Below are 8429 nucleotides of genomic sequence, written 5' to 3'. Positions count from 1 at the left end.
GGGACGGGGTTTAGAGTGAGGGGATAGTGAGGGGACGGGGTTTAGAGTGAGGGGGTAGTGAGGGGACGGGGTTTAGAGTGAGGGGATAGAGCGGGGACGGGGTCTAGAGTGGGGGGTAGTGAGGGGATTGGGTCTAGAGTGAGGGGGTAGTGAGGGGACGGGGTTTAGAGTGAGGGGGTGTTGAGGGGACGGAGTTTAGAGTGAGGTGGTAGTGAGGGTATGTTTAGTGTGGGGAAGGGGTTTAGAGAGGGGTTAGTGAGGGGAGGGGTTTAGAGTGAGGGAATACTGAGGGGAGGGGTTTAGAGTGAGGGGACGATGTTTTTAGTGAGGGGACGGGGATTAGAATGATGGGGTAGTGAGGGGACGGGGTTTAGAGTGAGGGGGTAGTGAGGGGAGGGGTTTAGAATGAGGGGTTAGTGAGGGGAGGTGTTTAGAGTGAGGGGGCGATGTTTAATGAGGGGAAGGGGTTGAGTAAAGGGCTAGTGAGGGGACGGGGTTTAGAGTGAGGGGGTAGTGAGGGGAGGGGTTTAGAATGAGGGGTTAGTGAGGGGAGGTGTTTAGAGTGAGGGGGCGATGTTTAATGAGGGGAAGGGGTTGAGTAAAGGGCTAGTGAGGGGACGGGGTTTAGAGTGAGGGGGTAGTGAGGGGACGGGGTTTAGAGTGAGGGGGTAGTGAGGGGACGGGGTTTAGAGTGAGGGAGTAGTGAGGGGACGGGGTTTAGAGTGAGGGGGTAGTGAGGGGACGGGGTTTAGAGTGAGGGGGTAGTGAGGGGAGGTGTTTAGAGTGAGGGGGTAGTGAGGGGAGGTGTTTAGAGTGAGGGGGTAGTGAGGGGGCGATGTTTAATGAGGGGAAGGGGTTGAGTAAAGGGCTAGTGAGGGGACGGGGTTTAGAGTGAGGGGGTAGTGAGGGGAGGTGTTTAGAGTGAGGGGGTAGTGAGGGGGCGATGTTTAATGAGGGGAAGGGGTTGAGTAAAGGGCTAGTGAGGGGACGGGGTTTAGAGTGAGGGGGTAGTGAGGGGACGGGGTTTAGAGTGAGGGGGTAGTGAGGGGAGGTGTTTAGAGTGAGGGGGTAGTGAGGGGGCGATGTTTAATGAGGGGAAGGGGTTGAGTAAAGGGCTAGTGAGGGGACGGGGTTTAGAGTGAGGGAGTAGTGAGGGGACGGGATTTAGAGTGAGGGGATAGTGAGGGGACGGGGTTTAGAGTGAGGGAGTAGTGAGGGGACGGGATTTAGAGTGAGGGGGTAGTGAGGGGACGGGGTTTAGAGTGAGGGGGTAGTGAGGGGACGGGGTTTAGAGTGAGGGGGTAGTGAGGGGACGGGGTTTAGAGTGAGGGAGTAGTGAGGGGACGGGATTTAGAGTGAGGGGGTAGTGAGGGGATGGGGTTTAGAGTGAGGGGGTAGTGAGGGGACGGGGTTTAGAGTGAGGGGGGTAGTGAGTGGACAGTGTTTATAGTGAGGGGACGGGATTTAGAGTGAGGGGGTAGTGAAGGGACGGGGTTTAGAGTGAGGGGGTAGTGAGGGGACAGTGTTTAGAGTGAGGGGACGGGATTTAGAGTGAGGGGGTAGTGAAGGGACGGGGTTTAGAGTGAGGGGGTAGTGAGGGGACAGTGTTTAGAGTGAGGGGACGGGATTTAGAGTGAGGGGGTAGTGAGGGGACGGGATTTAGAGTGAGGGGGTAGTGAGGGGACGGGATTTAGAGTGAGGGGGTAGTGAAGGGACGGGGTTTAGAGTGAGGGGGTAGTGAGGGGACAGTGTTTAGAGTGAGGGGACGGGATTAGAGTGAGGGGGTGGTGAGGGGATGGGGTTTAGAGTGAGGGGGAAGTGAGTGGGCGGGGTTTAGAGTGAGTGGGCGGGATTTGCAGTGGGGGTAGTGAGGGGGCGGGGTTTAGAGTGAGGGGGTAGTGAGGGGACAGTGTTTAGAGTGAGGGGACGGGATTTAGAGTGAGGGGGTAGTGAGGGGACGGGGTTTAGAGTGAGGGGGTAGTGAAGGGACGGGGTTTAGAGTGAGGGGGTAGTGAGGGGACGGGGTTTAGAGTGAGGGGGTAGTGAGGGGACAGTGTTTAGAGTGAGGGGACGGGATTTAGAGTGAGGGGGTAGTGAGGGGACGGGATTTAGAGTGAGGGGGTAGTGAGGGGACAGTGTTTAGAGTGAGGGGACGGGGTTTAGAGTGAGGGGGTAGTGAGGGGACGGGGTTTAGAGTGAGGGGGTAGTGAGGGGACAGTGTTTAGAGTGAGGGGACGGGATTTAGAGTGAGGGGGTAGTGAAGGGACGGGGTTTAGAGTGAGGGGGTAGTGAGGGGACAGTGTTTAGAGTGAGGGGACGGGATTTAGAGTGAGGGAGTAGTGAGGGGACGGGATTTAGAGTGAGGGGGTAGTGAAGGGACGGGGTTTAGAGTGAGGGGGTAGTGAAGGGACGGGGTTTAGAGTGAGGGGGTAGTGAGGGGACAGTGTTTAGAGTGAGGGGACGGGATTTAGAGTGAGGGAGTAGTGAGGGGACGGGATTTAGAGTGAGGGGGTAGTGAAGGGACGGGGTTTAGAGTGAGGGGGTAGTGAAGGGACGGGGTTTAGAGTGAGGGGGTAGTGAGGGGACAGTGTTTAGAGTGAGGGGACGGGATTTAGAGTGAGGGGGTAGTGAAGGGACGGGGTTTAGAGTGAGGGGGTAGTGAGGGGACAGTGTTTAGAGTGAGGGGACGGGATTTAGAGTGAGGGAGTAGTGAGGGGACGGGATTTAGAGTGAGGGAGTAGTGAGGGGACGGGATTTAGAGTGAGGGGGTAGTGAAGGGACGGGTTTTAGAGTGAGGGGGTAGTGAGGGGACGGGGTTTAGAGTGAGGGGGTAGTGAGGGGACAGTGTTTAGAGTGAGGGGACGGGATTTAGAGTGAGGGGGTAGTGAAGGGACGGGGTTTAGAGTGAGGGGGTAGTGAGGGGACAGTGTTTAGAGTGAGGGGACGGGATTTAGAGTGAGGGGGTAGTGAAGGGACGGGGTTTAGAGTGAGGGGGTAGTGAGGGGACAGTGTTTAGAGTGAGGGGACGGGATTTAGAGTGAGGGGGTAGTGAGGGGACGGGATTTAGAGTGAGGGGGTAGTGAGGGGACGGGATTTAGAGTGAGGGGGTAGTGAAGGGACGGGGTTTAGAGTGAGGGGGTAGTGAGGGGACAGTGTTTAGAGTGAGGGGACGGGATTTAGAGTGAGGGGGTGGTGAGGGGATGGGGTTTAGAGTGAGGGGGAAGTGAGTGGGCGGGGTTTAGAGTGAGTGGGCGGGATTTGCAGTGGGGGTAGTGAGGGGGCGGGGTTTAGAGTGAGGGGGTAGTGAGGGGACAGTGTTTAGAGTGAGGGGACGGGATTTAGAGTGAGGGGGTAGTGAGGGGACGGGATTTAGAGTGAGGGGGTAGTGAAGCGACGGGGTTTAGAGTGAGGGGGTAGTGAGGGGACGGGGTTTAGAGTGAGGGGGTAGTGAGGGGACAGTGTTTAGAGTGAGGGGACGGGATTTAGAGTGAGGGGGTAGTGAGGGGACGGGATTTAGAGTGAGGGGGTAGTGAGGGGACAGTGTTTAGAGTGAGGGGACGGGGTTTAGAGTGAGGGGGTAGTGAGGGGACGGGGTTTAGAGTGAGGGGGTAGTGAGGGGACAGTGTTTAGAGTGAGGGGACGGGATTTAGAGTGAGGGGGTAGTGAGGGGACGGGGTTTAGAGTGAGGGGGGTAGTGAGCGGACAGTGTTTAGAGTGAGGGGACGGGATTTAGAGTGAGGGGGTAGTGAAGGGTCGGGGTTTAGAGTGAGGGGGTAGTGAAGGGACGGGGTTTAGAGTGAGGGGGTAGTGAGGGGACAGTGTTTAGAGTGAGGGGACGGGATTTAGAGTGAGGGAGTAGTGAGGGGACGGGGTTTAGAGTGAGGGGGTAGTGAGGGGACAGTGTTTAGAGTGAGGGGGTAGTGAGGGGACAGTGTTTAGAGTGAGGGGACGGGATTTAGAGTGAGGGGGTAGTGAAGGGACGGGGTTTAGAGTGAGGGGGTAGTGAGGGGACAGTGTTTAGAGTGAGGGGACGGGATTTAGAGTGAGGGAGTAGTGAGGGGACGGGATTTAGAGTGAGGGGGTAGTGAAGGGACGGGGTTTAGAGTGAGGGGGAAGTGAGTGGGCGGGGTTTAGAGTGAGGGGGTAGTGAGGGGACAGTGTTTAGAGTGAGGGGACGGGATTTAGAGTGAGGGAGTAGTGAGGGGACGGGATTTAGAGTGAGGGGGTAGTGAAGGGACGGGGTTTAGAGTGAGGGGGTAGTGAGGGGACGGGGTTTAGAGTGAGGGGGTAGTGAAGGGACGGGGTTTAGACTGGGGGAAGTGAGGGGGCGGGGTTTAGAGTGAGGGGGAAGTGAGTGGGCGGGGTTTAGAGTGAGGGGGTAGTGAGGGGACAGTGTTTAGAGTGAGGGGACGGGATTTAGAGTGAGGGAGTAGTGAAGGGACGGGGTTTAGAGTGAGGGGGTAGTGAGGGGACGGGGTTTAGAGTGAGGGGGTAGTGAAGGGACGGGGTTTAGAGTGAGGGGGTAGTGAGGGGACAGGGTTTAGAGTGAGGGGGTAGTGAAGGGACAGTGTTTAGAGTGAGGGGGCGGGGTTTAGACTGGGGGAAGTGAGGGGGCGGGGTTTAGAGTGAGGGGGAAGTGAGTGGGCGGGGTTTAGAGTGAGGGGGAAGTGAGTGGGCGGGGTTTAGAGTGAGGGGGAAGTGAGGGGGCGGGGTTTAGAGTGAGGGGGAAGTGAGTGGGCGGGGTTTAGAGTGAGGGGGAAGTGAGTGGGTGGGGTTTAGAGTGAGGGGACGGGATTTGCAGTGGGGGTAGTGAGGGGGCGGGGATTGGAGTGAGAAGGTAGTGAGTGGGCGGGGTTTAGAGTGAGGGGGAAGTGAGGGGGCGGGGTTTAGAGTGAGGGGGAAGTGAGGGGGCGGGGTTTAGAGTGAGGGGGAAGTGAGTGGGCGGGGTTTAGAGTGAGGGGGAAGTGAGTGGGTGGGGTTTAGAGTGAGGGGACGGGATTTGCAGTGGGGGTAGTGAGGGGGCGGGGATTGGAGTGAGAAGGTAGTGAGTGGGCGGGGTTTAGAGTGAGGGGGAAGTGAGGGGGCGGGGTTTAGAGTGAGGGGGAAGTGAGTGGGTGGGGTTTAGAGTGAGTGGGCGGGGTTTGCAGTGGGGGTAGTGAGGGGGCGGGGTTTAGAGTGAGGGGGAAGTGAGTGGGTGGGGTTTAGAGTGAGTGGGCGGGGTTTGCAGTGGGGGTAGTGAGGGGGCGGGGTTTAGAGTGAGCGGGAAGTGAGTGGGTGGGGTTTAGAGTGAGTGGGCGGGGTTTGCAGTGGGGGTAGTGAGGGGGCGGGGTTTAGAGTGAGGGGGAAGTGAGTGGGTGGGGTTTAGAGTGAGTGGGCGGGGTTTGCAGTGGGGGTAGTGAGGGGGCGGGGATTGGAGTGAGGGGGCGGGGATTGGAGTGAAAGGGAAGAGTGGGCGGGGTTTAGAGTGAGGGTAGTGAAGGGTTAGTGAGGGGGCGGGGATTGGAGTGAGGGGGCGGGGTTTGGAGTGAGCGGGCGGGGTTTGCAGTGGGGGTAGTGAGGGGGGCGGGGATTGGAGTGAGGGGGCGGGGATTGGAGTGAAAGGGAAGAGTGGGCGGGGTTTGGAGTGGGGGTAGTGAGGGGGGCAGGATTTGGAGTGAGAGGGTAGAGTGGGCGGGGTTTAGAGTGAGGGGCCAGGGTTTGGAGTGAGTGGGTGGGGTTTGGAGTGAGAGGGTAGTGAGGGGGCGTGGTTTAGAGTGAGGGGGCGTGGTTTAGAGTGAGGGGGTTGAGTGGGCGGGATTTATAGTGAGCGGGCAGGGTTTAGAGTGAGTGGGCGGGGTTTAGAGACAGGTTAGAGAGTAGGCGGTGTTTAGAGTGAGGGGGTACAGAGTGGGCGGGGTTTAGAGAGGGTTGTATTGAAGGGGTGGGGTTTAGAGTGAGGAGGTAGAGAGTGGGCGGGATTTATAGTGAGTGGGCGGGCTTTAGAGTAAGGGGGCGGGGTTTAGAGACAGGGGTTGGAGAGTGGGCGGGGTTTATAGTGAGTGGGCGGGGTTTATAGTGAGTGGGCGGGGTTTAGAGACGGGTTAGAGAGTGGGCGGGGTTTAGAGTGAGGGGGTTAGAGAGTGGGCGGGGTTTAGAGACGGTTTAGAGAGTGGGCGGGGTTTAGAGACACGGGTTAGATAGTGGGCGGGGTTTAGAGTGAGGGGGTAGAGAGTGGGCAGGGTTTATAGTGAGGGGATGGGGTTTAGAGACGTGTTAGAGAGTGGGCGGGGTTTAGAGTGAGGGGGTAGAGAGTGGGCGGGGTTTAGAGTGAGGCGGTAGAGAGTGGGCGGGGTTTAGAGTGAGGGGACGGGGTTTAGAGTGAGGCGGTAGAGTGGGCGGGGTTTAGAGTGAGGCGGTAGAGTGGGTGGGGTTTAGAGTGAGGCAGTAGAGTGGGCGGGGTTTAGAGTGAGGCGGTAGAGTGGGCGGGGTTTAGAGTGAGGCGGTAGAGTGGGTGGGGTTTAGAGTGAGGCGGTAGAGTGGGCGGGGTTTAGAGTGAGGCGGTAGAGTGGGCGGGGTTTAGAGTGAGGCGGTAGAGTGGGTGGGGTTTAGAGTGAGGCAGTAGAGTGGGCGGGGTTTAGAGTGAGGCGGTAGAGTGGGCAGGGTTTATAGTGAGGGGATGGGGTTTAGAGACGTGTTAGAGAGTGGGCGGGGTTTAGAGTGAGGGGGTAGAGAGTGGGTGGGGTTTAGAGTGAGGCGGTAGAGAGTGGGCGGGGTTTAGAGTGAGGGGACGGGGTTTAGAGTGAGGCGGTAGAGTGGGTGGGGTTTAGAGTGAGGCGGTAGAGTGGGTGGGGTTTATAGTGAGGGGTCGGGGTTTAGAGACGGGTTGGAGAGTGGTCGGGGTTTAGAGAGGGGGTAGAGAGTGGGCGGGGTTTATTGTCAGGGCTTGGAGTGGGCGGGGTTTAGAGTGTGGGGGCGGGGTTTGGATTGAGGGGATAGAGAGTGGGCAGAGTTTAGAGTGTGGGGGCGGGGTTTGGATTGAGGGGTTAGAGAGTGGGCGGGGTTTAGAGTGAGGAGGTAGAGAGTGGGCAGGGATTAGAGACAGGGGTTAGAGAGTGGGTGGGGTTTAGAGTGAGGTGGTAGAGAGTGGGCGGGGTTCAGAGTGTGGGCAGGGTTTAGAGTGAGGAGGTAGAGAGTGGGCAGGGATTAGAGACTGGGGTTAGAGAGTGGGTGGGGTTTAGAGTGAGGTGGTAGAGAGTGGGCGGGGTTCAGAGTGGGGACGGGGTTTAGAGACGGGTTAGAGAGTGGGCGGGGTTTGGAGTGAGGGGGTAGAGAGTGGGCGGAGTTTATAGTGAGGGGACAGGGTTTAAAGACGGGTTAGAGAGTGGGCGGGATTCAGAGTGAGGGGGCAGAGAGTGGGCGGGGTTTAGAGACAGGGTTTAGATGGTGGGCGGGGTTCAGAGTGAGGGGGTAGAGAGTGGGTGGGGTTTAGAGTGAGGGGATAGAGAGTGGGCAGGGTTCAGAGTGAGGGGGTAGAGAGTGGGCGGGGTTCAGAGTGAGGGGGTAGAGAGTGGGTGGGGTTCAGAGTGAGGGGGTAGAGAGTGGGTGGGGTTTAGAGTGAGGGGGTAGAGAGTGGGCAGGGTTCAGAGTGAGGGGGTAGAGAGTGGGCAGGGTTCAGAGTGAGGGGGTAGAGAGTGGGCAGGGTTCAGAGTGAGGGGGTAGAGAGTGGGTGGGGTTTAGAGTGAGGGGGTAGAGAGTGGGTGGGGTTTAGAGTGAGGGGGTAGAGAGTGGGCAGGGTTCAGAGTGAGGGGGTAGAGAGTGGGTGGGGTTTAGAGTGAGGGGATAGAGAGTGGGCGGGGTTCAGAGTGAGGGGGTAGAGAGTGGGCGGGGTTTAGAGTGAGTGGGTAGAGAGTGGGCGGGGTTCAGAGTGAGGGGGTAGAGAGTGGGTGGGGTTTAGAGTGGGGGTAGAGAGTGGGCGGGGTTTAGAGTGAGAGGTAGAGAGTGGGCGGGGTTTAGAGTGAGAGGTAGAGAGTGGGCGGGGTTCAGAGTGAGGGGGTAGAGAGTGGGCGGGGTTCAGAGTGAGGGGGTAGAGAGTGGGTGGGGTTTAGAGTGGGGGTAGAGAGTGGGCGGGGTTTAGAGTGAGGGGGTAGAGAATGGGCGGGGTTTGGAGACGGATTAGAGAATGGGCGGGGTTTAGAGTGAGGGGGCGGGGTTTAGAGACGGGTTAGAGAGTGGGCGGGGTTTAGAGTGAGGCGGTAGAGTGGGCGGGGTTTAGAGTGAGGCGGTAGAGTGGGTGGGGTTTATAGTGAGGGGTCGGGGTTTAGAGTGAGGGGGTAGAGAGTGGGCGGGGTTTAGAGTGAGGGGACGGGGTTTAGAGTGAGGGGACGGGGTTTAGAGTGAGGGGACGGGGTTTAGAGTGAGGCGGTAGAGTGGGCGGGGTTTAGAGTGAGGCG

The sequence above is a fragment of the Carcharodon carcharias genome, chromosome 38 (assembly GCF_017639515.1).
Source record: "Carcharodon carcharias isolate sCarCar2 chromosome 38, sCarCar2.pri, whole genome shotgun sequence".
NCBI classification, from domain to species: Eukaryota; Metazoa; Chordata; class Chondrichthyes; order Lamniformes; family Lamnidae; genus Carcharodon; species Carcharodon carcharias.
This window is presented reverse-complemented; position numbering follows the sequence as displayed.